Consider the following 12,483-nt stretch of genomic DNA (forward strand, 5'->3'; position numbering starts at 1 on the left):
ATCAGAATACGCTGAGGTGTGGAGAAGGAAGAAAACCCATCAACAATGATAGTTCAGAATACACCGAGGTGTATAAAAGGAGAAGGAGAGGACAATTTTAAAAGGGTTAGAAAGTAGTGGGTAGGTTAATGACTAATACGAAACAAAGAAGTAGAAAACTCTTTCACAGTTGTAAATATATCAATAAAGCAACACTTAGCTCAAAAGCAATGGCAAATAACTCAATCATAAAGACCAGCAAATGAGATTTGAGGTAACTAGGAGAGAAGCACTGTGGGTAAGGGTTAAAGCTTGAGCATTTCTGGCTTTCACAAGCTGTATTAACAGCAGTGTCAGTTCCGACGCTCAGAACCGAACCCATACGTTGAGGATAAAATGAAAATTGACATCAAATTGAATATTATGAGACTTTTTTTCTACCAAATATATCCATGCTTAGTAGCAATTCTGTATTTGGCCTTCATGTCTCCATGGAAACAATCTGATAATGAGAAATTGCCTCTCTGGTTGTCATGTTTCCATGGAGACTATCTGATAAAGAGAAATTGGTTACAGTCTGGTGGAGAGTGATTGCCTGGGAAAAAAAGAAACTGGCTACAAATTAATGTTCTCTGAAAGCATTCACGTGTTTTCTCAGCTGGGAGAGTATAAAGATAAGATAAAACCAGTTAGCACTTAGGAGAAGCACAGGCTACACCATGCATCTAAGCATGAATAATCTTTCTTTTAGGTTAACTCAAGTCCATGGGTGTGGCTGTCAGTCTGGGACATTTACTCCTTTTAGTAGGGTAAAACTTCAATATTTGTAGATGTACATAGTTTTGTGTGTTAGAATAAAATTAATAGGTTTTAGGGGGTATTGAGGATTTGTTTTCTGTATGAGGGCTTTCAATAAAATAAAAAAAGTTTTGTAACTTGGGACATAAGCTCAAATGGATATGACAAGTATCAACTATATAAAAGTTCAACCTGCCAAACAGTGTATGCATGTATCACAAAAACTGGAACTAGACATTCAACAAAAAAGGTGTTATACATAAAAGGTGGTAATAACTTTTTAATACAATGATGCTTTTTGTAATACCTTTATATGTCAATGGTCTCATAGATACATATAAAAAAGAAAACTGTGAACTATATTACAATATGTAGACTGCAAATAGCTATGTTGCAGGAGACACACTTGGAATGAACTGAACATGCAAATTTGATAAAGAAAGGTTTTCAAGATGGTTATCCAGTGGAATATCTGGGACAAAGGAAAAGAGGAGTACATATATTAATTGCAAGAGGAGCTTCAATGATGATAGAAAAGGATAAAAAAAGATAATAATGGCAAGTTTGTAGTAGTAAGGGGCTACTGGCAAAGGAGGAGGATTACACTGGCATGTATTTATATTCTACCTAAAGCTGCTATAACGGAGCTTAACAAAACTGTGGGAGAAAATCAGTTTTCAGCAAGGACTATTACAGACAGGAACTGGAATTTGATTTGCAGCAGTGAACATGTGTATGGGGTCCCAGAAGGGAAAGTATAACAGGGAAGGTAGATTTTTGAAGAAATTTATGAAAATATTTGTTATGGAAGATGTGACTTCAGTAACAGGAGTTCGGTGTGAATTTACATATTATTCCCCAAGATATAAAAACTGGTCTAGGCTAAACAGAATTTACATTTCACAGGTACATGTGCATTTAACTGAAGTGCTTAATATGCATCCAATAACTATTTCAGATAATGCACCAATAATAACTAAAATAAAAACACAGGGTAATGAAATAAAAATTAGACATTGGTGCTTTCCCACCTACCTGTTGAAGAAAGAGGCATTTAAGGAATGGGTAGTACAGATTTTTCAGGAGCTATTTAAGAGGATAAAAATTACTTCTGAAAATATAGTTAGGGAGGGGGATAAAATTAAGGTGGAGTTTCAAAATAGGGTGGCAATAAAAGAAAGGGAGCTATGGTTAAGAAGTAGCAATAACTACTTAGAGGGACTGATGGATGTTAAAGTACTGCAGAATAGGGGGAATCTTACAGAACAAAAGGAGGATCAATTGCAGAATGCTAGGAAGAAAATACGGGATTACCTTGATAATAAACATGAGTTTACAAAGTTTGCTGTTAAGCAATTGTTTCTGATAATAACACTAAAGCAGAAAAACTTTTAGCACAATGACTAAGCAGCAGAAAGTAGAAAGAGCTATCACCAAGCTTGGGGAGCCTATAACAAGGAAGGTAACAAGACAAAGATCCTGTAGAGGTATTACAAATATTTCAGAAATTCTAGGAAAGTCTGTATAAAGCAGAGAAATATGGAAATCAAGAAATATTCAAATGGAAATGTTTATGGAAGAATTAAATATGCCAAGGTTAGAGGCAGATGAGGCTCAATTACTAACAGTTAGAAAAGGAGAAGATGAGATAAAAATTGTGATGCATAACCAATCAAGAGAAATCTCCTCAGGAATAGATGGTACTCCTTTGGAAGTTTGGAAGCTATGAAAGAAAAATGTTAAAGATCTAGAAGGTTTTGTTTAACAGTACTTTAAGAAGAGGAGAAGTACCAACATCCTGGAAGAAAGCAGTGGTAGCTGTAATACCTAAAGAGGATGAAGATCCATCATATCCAGCTTCATATAGGCCCATTTCAATACTAAACCATGGTTATAAAGTGCTCATGTCTAAAATAGCTAAAAGAATGGCAAAAGTAATTCCAAAATTGATGATTCAATGTGTTTTTTCGTGGAGGGGAGGCATCTGATAACATTAACAGAACACTGATGATGCAGAGGGAAGCAGAATGTAAGAAAATGCCATTGTTGGTGGTGGGTCTTGATCACTTGACAGAGAAGACTGGGACTTCATGCTTTCTTAACCAGACCACTCCCCCCCCCCTTTTTTTTTATATTGTAGTGCCTACATTTCTTAAAACTGAACAAAGAAAAAGAGAGAAGGGAGAAATAGAAAAGAAAACAAAAGCACATGTTTATATTAGTATCCCATTATGTTTAAAAAAATGAGAAAACTTTACCTCAAGTGCTAATTGGTTTTGACTGATCTTTATAGCTCTCCCAGCTGGTAAAACCCCTAAATACTTTTAGAAGCATTATGTCCTACCCAATTTCTCTTTTCTTTTTTGCATTTTTTTTGCCCTCAGCTAATCACTCTCTGCCAGACTGCAGCCAGTTTCTCTTTATAAGACTGTCTCCATGGAACCATGAGAATCAGGCAGCCAGTTTCTTTTTATCAACCCATTCCATGGAAACATGAAGACTAGGTACAGAATATTTACTGAGCATACATACATTTGCTAGAAACAAGCTTCATAATATTCAAAGTTATTTTTAATTTACTTGCTCTCCCTTAAAACTTGTTGCTAAAGCAATCTAAAGTCCTTAATCTAGTTATTCACCCATGCAAGAACGAGAAAAAATATTTTGCCATGCTTTTTAACCAGTTTCTTTTACATTGCAGTGCCTACATTTCTTAAAAGTAAACAAAGAAAAGAAAAAACGAACAGCAGCACCTGTTTACAATCCCTATTACACTTAAAAATAACTGAAAAAAAATTACCTTATAGCATGTAAAGTAAAACACATGCCACAAAATTGGTACTATTTAGGAAAAAAAATCTTTACTTACAGTTAACTTTCTTCCTCCTCTTCCCCTACCCACAGCACTTTTCCATACATTAATGACATGAAGTATATGCTTTAGAGTCTCCCATAAGTCCAACAAATTCTGAAAAAGTCCAATATTTCCAGATTTTCTTGTTCTGTCATATTTCACAAATATAATTACTGCATTGTAATCCCATATTAATTTACTGTAATCCTGTACTAAGTTACTGATTTTATTACTGTTCATCTTCAAATTCCTGTCTCTGCTTCATTTCCAACATACTCTTGATTCTTCTAGTCAACTCTCATGTTCCCTTCTTTCTCTCCAACATTTTCTGTTGGAAAATTTGAAAAGGTTTCACATGTACAGTCCCTCTGTGGCCTTTATGACCAGAAGAACAAGAAGCAGAATCTCCTTCTGTTTTACATCTTACTTTTTGTTGAACAAACTTTTGTTTTGCCTCCTTAGCATGTACTTCATCAAAAAATGATTTTGTTCCTCCAGGGAAGAATACCTTGAAGACAGCTGGGTAAAGCAGTCTGAATTTCGCTCCTGCATCTTGACATTGCTTGAATAGTAGAATAAATTTATTCATCTTCTGCCTGGTATAAAATGGGTAATCAGTCTCCATACTCTGCTGTCTCCCACTTTTAGTACTTTGTCCTTCTGCCACAGTTTTGTCAGAATCAACTCCTCCTTCTGGTAGGATTCCATCTTTACTATTAAACGTTTAGGTTACTTTTTATATCCAGGTCTGAATCATACACACTATGTGCCCTTTCAACCAACAACCCCTGCTGTGGAATATCAGTCCAGTTGCTTATTTGTGATTTCATAAAATTAATGCAGTTTGTTCCTTCCAGCTTCTCTAGTATATCGGAAAATCTCAAGTTTTCCCTACGTGCTCTGTCCTTTAATTCTATTATTTTTTTTTAAACATCTCTTCCTGAGCAGTCTCATATTCAGCCAGCCTTTTCTTCATTTTGACCTCAGATTTTTGCAGCTTATCACCTCATCTGAATGGCTGTTTAAAGCCTCTTCCATTTTTCAGCCTTTTGTTGTTTGGGTTGATATACTCCATCAGTGTTTTATTTATTTTAACCAGGTCTGTGCGCAGTTGTCTTATATCTTCCTGTAGGTTACTGGAAGTCATGACTGAAGGTTGCATTGCTTTTGCTGAACAACTGCAGAACTTTCCCCAGTCAGTGTTTCTGTCTCACTTTTTGTAGCTGATTTTTTTCAGGTCTGCTGTATTCCTTTATTCCTGGCATCCAAGCAGTGCCAGTTACTAGCCAGTTACTAACATCTAACCATAAACACATGTCTACTAGTCTTCTCTGCTGAGTTTCTGTTTTCACACTGGGAGAGCTAGAAACAAGCTGTTACTCAATGTACAGCCATCTTGGAAGCCCACCCCTGGTAGAGTTTTTAGCAGAAGCTAGAACAGGAGCTGCCATTAAAAAAGGAATAATTAATAAAGCATATAAAATATTGCATGACAACTATAAGAATCAATCAGAGGAGGTTACAAAGGAGTGGGAAGAGAGATTGGCTAAGCAATTCACAAAGAAACAATGGGAGGATATATGTATGTCTCCCAAACATGCAACAACATCTAGAAGATTTAGGATGTTTGCTTGGAAATCTGTACATAGACATTTTTATACCCCAAGCAGACTCCAGAGAATTTTTCCTCAGGCAGACAACAAATGCTGGAGGTGTAACGGGGAAGAAAGAGGTAGTTGGGAACATATTTTCTGGGAGTGCGGTGAACTGGCGGACTTTAAGGATTCCCTACGGGATGCACTGTGTCAAAGATGCTGGGTGGGCAAATTAGTGTGATGAGGGAGATATTTCTGAGCTATGATACAGAATCGTAATTGCCTAGCTATGGTACGGCCTTGCTGTCTCTAATTATGGTGGCTGATAAAATGACGAAAATTCACAGCAGCCAGCAAAACTAAAGGAATCCACACAGCCAGATGAAAATTAGCGCTTTCTTTCACTTTTTATTTTTACGTGAACTTCTTCAGAAAAAACGGGAGATCTCCCACACTCCCGTTTTATACAAAGCAACAGGAAATGATGTAAAATATACTTTGCCAAACTTTTTTCTTTGTAATAAAAATCTGTAATGACACATTCAAAAAATGTATACATTAATATATATGTACACACAGTGTACTATTCTAACTATTAATTGTACAATAATTCATACACGATACATGTGCTAATAATGAATAAAAAGTTTTTTTAAAAAAACATTTTGTAAAATGAATTGATTCACCTCACGACTCTCTAACCTACACTTTAAGATGATAATCTGTAATCAATAACATACATCTATAAAGAATGTTTTTATGTGTATATGTGATTACTCTAATGTAGGTATTTTAACCAAAATAGTGCATATTACTACACATCAAACGTGACAATATAAACAAGTATGCCTCTAAGTGTGTATATACAAATCTACACTTGTATTTACCATGCACATCTGTTCTCATGAACACGTCTTTGTATTACTACATGTAAATAAAAATTCATTCTATATCTACACATATTGACAAAGAACAAACCTAATACTATAAAATGTCAAAACATTAACCAATTAAAAATTCATATTTATGTATAATGAGTATATTTGATTACTATCTATGTGTCAGGAAACATTTTATGTTTATAACTTCATTCAACCCCAGAGGTTCATCCGCTCCTAAACATAGCTGCCATATTGCCTCTTTTTGTTCTAGCCTATTATTTGTATCTCCAATTAATAAGCCCTTCTCAACGAAATCTAAAACAAAAAATTCAAACTTTTTGAATACCTACATTAGAGTAATCACATATACACATAAAAACATTCTTTATAGATGTATGTTATTGATTACAGATTATCATCTTAAAGTGTAGGTTAGAGAGTCGTGAGGTGAATCAATTCATTTTACAAAAAGTTTTTTAAAAAAACTTTTTATTCATTATTAGCACATGTATCGTGTATGAATTATTGTACAATTAATAGTTAGAATAGTACACATTGTGTGTACATATATATTAATGTATACATTTTTTGAATGTGTCATTACAGATTTTTATTACAAAGAAAAAAGTTTGGCAAAGAATATTTCACATCATTTCCTGTTGCTTTGTATAAAACGGGAGTGTGGGAGATCTCCCGTTTTTTCTGAAGAAGTTCACGTAAAAATAAAAAGTGAAAGAAAGCGCTAATTTTCATCTGGCTGTGTGGATTCCTTTAGTTTTGCTGGCTGCTGTGAATTTTCGTCATTTTATCAGTTTTTTCAGTTCAGTCCGAGATCGTTTGTGGTTTTTGTTATTTCAATACAGTGGTTAGTTTAAACTAACAAGGATGGCCGCAGAAGCTTCCTCCCAGGATACGCTACTGGATGTATCCATCTACCCGACGCCAGGCACGGACGGAGCTGACAGAGCTGAAGAGCGGAAGCAGTCCAAGGGGCCTGAGCAGGACTTAATAGTTTCTATTACACAACTTGTGTTAAGTTACTTAAAAGGTAGACCACTTCCGAATGGAAATGAGCAAGTGGTGAATACGGCAATTACTGTTCCAGATAGCACTTGTAGGTCTGGAGCATTGTTTGATAAAAACAAGACTGTAAGTGTTCCTTTATTGACGAATGGTGAGGAAATACGACCAGAACACACTGGCAGTATCTGGGGATATATTTCTAAAGAACATGTTAATCCATTCACTGAAGTCAAAGAGGCAACGGGTGAAAAATCAGTAAGTAACATCAATAATAACTTGCAGAGTTGTAAAAAACTCATTTTTGACTTGGAAAGATTAGTTACTAGGCATGCTATGCTGCGCTTAGAAATTCAATATCTAAGTGAATGTATTTCAAGGAACATAGTACCCCAGGGACTCAGGACTGCCAAATTTCCGAACTGTGTGAGTCCTGGGGATGAACTTTGTAACGCTTTGATTAGGTTATATAATGATACAGGTGTTGCCATGATGAGCATTTTAGTAGCACACTATGAGACTGAATTGCGCCAAATAACTGACGACATCAAAAGTTTAGATGATAAGGTCAAACATTTTACTTGTTTTTCACAACTTGTGTCTTTATATAACAGCATTGAAGCCAAAACCAACCGGTTTCGGGCTACGATTATTGCAAGAAAGCAAAACAAAATGAGAAGGGACATTGTTTCTTATGGGGCGAATGAAGCATATATTTGTGCTTACAATGAAATGAAAAATGATAACAATAATTCTAAGAAAGACTGTTTAACATCTTTGAACAGTTTTGGCAAGGAGACAGTCACTGGTACTTCAAACAACGATCGTTTGTCTCCTTCTACAACTTCTTTGACTACAAATCTGGTGCACAATGAGGGCCAGAAAGAAGTTGAAGTTAATAATAGACATCCAACAGTTAATATTGAGGCTTCTGACAATAATGAAGCCTCGGCCTCTACTAGTTTTGCGGAAATTGTCAGTTCTAACACTAATCAAAGGGGTAGTCCTTTTCACCCTCACAGCACCCCAAACCAAGAGGACTACCAGGTGGTTCAATTCCACCCAATACAAAGGGAAGTCCAAAGGGAAGAACAAAAAGAGGTGGTGATAGTACCACCGGTGGACAATGATTTTTCTATTACTATTGTCAATTATAGTGATTGTTTACTATCAGAATCTTGTGAAAATGTGTTGAAAAAGGGTTTTAATTTTATTCCATCTAATAAGGTGGAATTAGGTAAATTATTGGTGGATTTCAGATTTTTTATGCGTAAACTGAACTTAAAATATATTTTAAAAGACGTGTCCACAAATAATTTAGAACAAAACAAGGTATTAAGAAAACCAAGCACTTTCAATCCTTCCTTAGTAAACACACTTTATGTTTTTCAAAACATCTGTGAAAAAGAACTTAGGGAAATGACTACAAGTGATGTACACAATAATTTGACAGTAATAGAACGTGATGCTTTGTTTAACTTATCCTGTACTACTGATATTAGGGTCATGAAAGCGGACAAAGGTGGAAAGATTGCGGTCATGAACAAAGTAGACTACGATAAATCCATTACATCTCTGCTTAGTGACACTAATAATTACTTAAAAGTTAATACAGAATTTATTTTGAACAGTTATAGAAAGGTCAATACATTACTGTTTGATATGTTGTGTCAGGAAGAGATAGAAAATTTAGAATATGATTTTATGTTGATAGAACAACCTAGGATGGCTAATTTTTTTGGTATCCCTAAGTTACAGTATGACAACGAAGATTTAACATTTAGGCCCATAGTATCAGCGAAACATTCAAAAACAGAAAATATTTCTACATGGTTGGATAATATTTTAAATCCAATAGCCCAAAAGGCTGAATACTTTTTAAGAGACTCTTGGCATTTATTGGAAAGACTAAAACAAGAAAAGTGTAAACTCAATGATGTGAATTTTGCAACCCTTGATGTTAGGAGTTTATATACTTCTATAGATCAAGAGGTAGGTATTGATTATCTGAGGAACTTCCTTACACACAACACAGTCTTGGGAAATTCAAGAATTTGTACCATATGTTCCCTAATGGAAGTGGTATTAGATAATAATTTTTTTAAGTTCAATAACAAAATTTACAAACAAATATCTGGAGTTGCAATGGGGGCTAGGGTAGCACCAGCTTTCGCTAATATTGTCATGTCAAATTGGGAACAAGAACATCTAAAAAAGCACCCAAATTTTGTGAAGGCAATTTTCTATGGCAGATACATAGATGATTTGTTTTTCCTGTGGACGGGACAAAATTGAGTTTGACAATATGGTGAATGACTTAAATAAAACAACAGATTTCTTGTATTTCAAGCCTAGTGGTTATGGAAGGTCAATTAATTATCTTGACATAAGCCTTTATATTGACTTGGCTAATGAAATCTTACACAGTAAAATATACAGAAAACCATGTTTCACCAACCAATACCTACATAAAGACAGTCTTCATCCAATACACATGAAGAAAAATGTAATTAAAGGTCAGATGATTAGACTGAGTAGGTTAACGTCAGAAGACAACATTTATTATGAAGAATTATTACTGTTAAGGAAATTATTTTTGGAAAGAGGGTACAATAGGCACTGGATAAAGGGGCTAGAAAAAGAGGTAAGAAAACTTAGAGATGGTGTTGCCAAGCCAATACTTACCACTACTAGTAATGATGTAATGAGAGAAATTTCATTGGGACACACAGAAAAAAGAGATGAAAATGATTTTTTCACTGCTTTTCCTTTGCCAATATCCAACGAAATGGGACTTATTAGAGAAATCATAGAAAAAAATTGGAGGATTATTCTTGGTAATAGAGAACTTATATTTTGCGTAGGGATAAGACCAAATTTCACATACAAAAATGTGACCAACATAAAAAACATTTTGGAAAATAATAATAATTCAAGAAAAATATCAACAAGAGAAATTAGTAAAAAGAAAGGAACTTTTGTGTGCAAAGATTGCAGGCAATGTCGCTATGTCAGTAACACCTCTTTTGTGACACTGAAACACAAACAAAACATTTTGGGCACACAAGTATTTCAACTGCCACAGTGATCACGTAGTATACATTGCAACTTGTGTAACATGTGACAATTATTATATAGGCAAGACTAAGAGTGTGTTACATCGCAGGATTTATGAGCATAATTTAGCGATTAAAAATAAGGACAAGAATAATTCCCTAGCAAAACATTCCCAGGTATGTGTAGATTTCAAAAAGTTTGAATTTTTTGTTTTAGATTTCATTGAGAAGGGCTTATTAATTGGAGATACAAATAATAGGCTAGAACAAAAAGAGGCAATATGGCAGCTATGTTTAGGAGCGGATGAACCTCCGGGGTTGAATGAAGTTATAAACATAAAATGTTTCCTGACACATAGATAGTAATCAAATATACTCATTATACATAAATATGAATTTTTAATTGGTTAATGTTTTGACATTTTATAGTATTAGGTTTGTTCTTTGTCAATATGTGTAGACATAGAATGAATTTTTATTTACATGTAGTAATACAAAGACGTGTTCATGAGAACAGATGTGCATGGTAAATACAAGTGTAGATTTGTATATACACACTTATAGAGGCATACTTGTTTATATTGTCACGTTTGATGTGTAGTAATATGCACTATTTTGGTTAAAATACCTACATTAGAGTAATCACATATACACATAAAAAACATTCTTTATAGATGTATGCTATTGATTACAGATTATCATCTTAAAGTGTAGGTTAGAGAGTCGTGAGGTGAATCAATTCATTTTACAAAAAGTTTTTTAAAAAAACTTTTTATTCATTATTAGCACATGTATCGTGTATGAATTATTGTGCAATTAATAGTTAGAATAGTACACATTGTGTGTACATATATATTAATGTATACATTTTTTGAATGTGTCATTACAGATTTTTATTACAAAGAAAAAAGTTTGGCAAAGTATATTTTACATCATTTCCTGTTGCTTTGTATAAAACGGGAGTGTGGGAGATCTCCCGTTTTTTCTGAAGAAGTTCACGTAAAAATAAAAAGTGAAAGAAAGCGCTAATTTTCATCTGGCTGTGTGGATTCTTTTAGTTTTGCTGGCTGCTGTGAATTTTCGTCATTTTATCAGTTTTTTCGGTTCAGTCCGAGATCGTTTGTGGGTTTTTTTTTTTAATTATGGTGGCTGCCAAAAAGCAAGTACTAAAAAATGGAAATCAAAATCTAAACCCACTATACTAGAAGTAGTGAATATAGTAACTGAGATAAAACAATTGGAACTAAGATCTTTAGAAAAGGGTAGAAGCAAACTACATATGAAACAAATTGTGGGAATAATACAAACAGGGGAGGAATGAGGTTTGAAAGTCGTCAGGACTTAAATGAGCTATGTAATGTTTGACTGAGAATGACTGGGTAGAATATACGTGATGTATAATGTTTGTAACTGGGACTGTGTCAATATGGTTTGTGATCTTAAATGCTTGCAACTAGGATAGTGTCAGTGTGATTGTTTTCATTTATATAATCGTATAAGTTGCCTATGTCATAACTGATGGTTTAATAAAGATGTTTCTTGTTTAAAAAAAAAACACTGAAATTCTTATTTCTGTTACTGCTCCCATGACTCTCCTTTTCATACTTATTAGTTTTGAAACACACCCTCGCTTAACTTCTCATTCTGGCATTATCTAGCATACACTTATATAAAGACTCACCTCCTAGTAGACTGTGCAAGCCAATACACTCACAGTAAAAAGTTTCAAAAGGCCAACACAACTGAAGGCACTTCAATAAATCAGAATGCAGTACTGCAAACAGAATTTATTCTGTGGTCTTTAAAAATCATAAATCTACATTTCTCATAATATACAGGAATCAGAAAAGGATAAAACAAATGTAAACATGTTTTAACAGTTTTCCCAGCATTCCTCTGTACAATCTAAATGTATCTATGGATTACTAGCTTAAATATGGAAAATGCCATGCAGTAGTCTGCCTGATTTAAACAGAAATTACTACAAATAAAAGTACAAAAATAACTATAAAGTACAGTTTTGTACCTACCATAAATGTAGATGTCCGAACTGGATAGCATCTGCAGTCATAACAACTGGGTTGTCCTGTCGTCAGGCAGCCCTTCAGTCGGCCGGATTCCAAAGTCCGGGTCCGGCTTCGGCTGATGTCGCACTTCACCCGACGTCATCTCTGTTGGTCTTCGGGTATAAAAGCATCAGCCGACGCCATTTTCCTCAGTGTTTCTTGCCCCAGATGCCGGTAGCCCTCTTGAAGGCTAAAATTTGGATAGATGCCAATGTTTCCAAAAAGATAGAGGTA

At 34.6% G+C, this 12,483-nt stretch overlaps 1 protein-coding gene across 4 annotated transcripts in view; it reads right to left on the bottom strand.

Annotated features, from left to right (window-relative positions):
• Window positions 1–12,483, bottom strand: part of SCN8A (sodium voltage-gated channel alpha subunit 8) — a 1,580,263-nt gene that overhangs the window by 1,320,116 nt on the left and 247,664 nt on the right. The gene's annotated exons all lie outside the window — the stretch shown is intronic.

This window comes from Protopterus annectens, chromosome 9.part0 (assembly GCF_019279795.1).
Source record: "Protopterus annectens isolate FY-2018-M chromosome 9.part0, PAN1.0, whole genome shotgun sequence".
Lineage (NCBI taxonomy): Eukaryota > Metazoa > Chordata > Ceratodontiformes > Protopteridae > Protopterus > Protopterus annectens.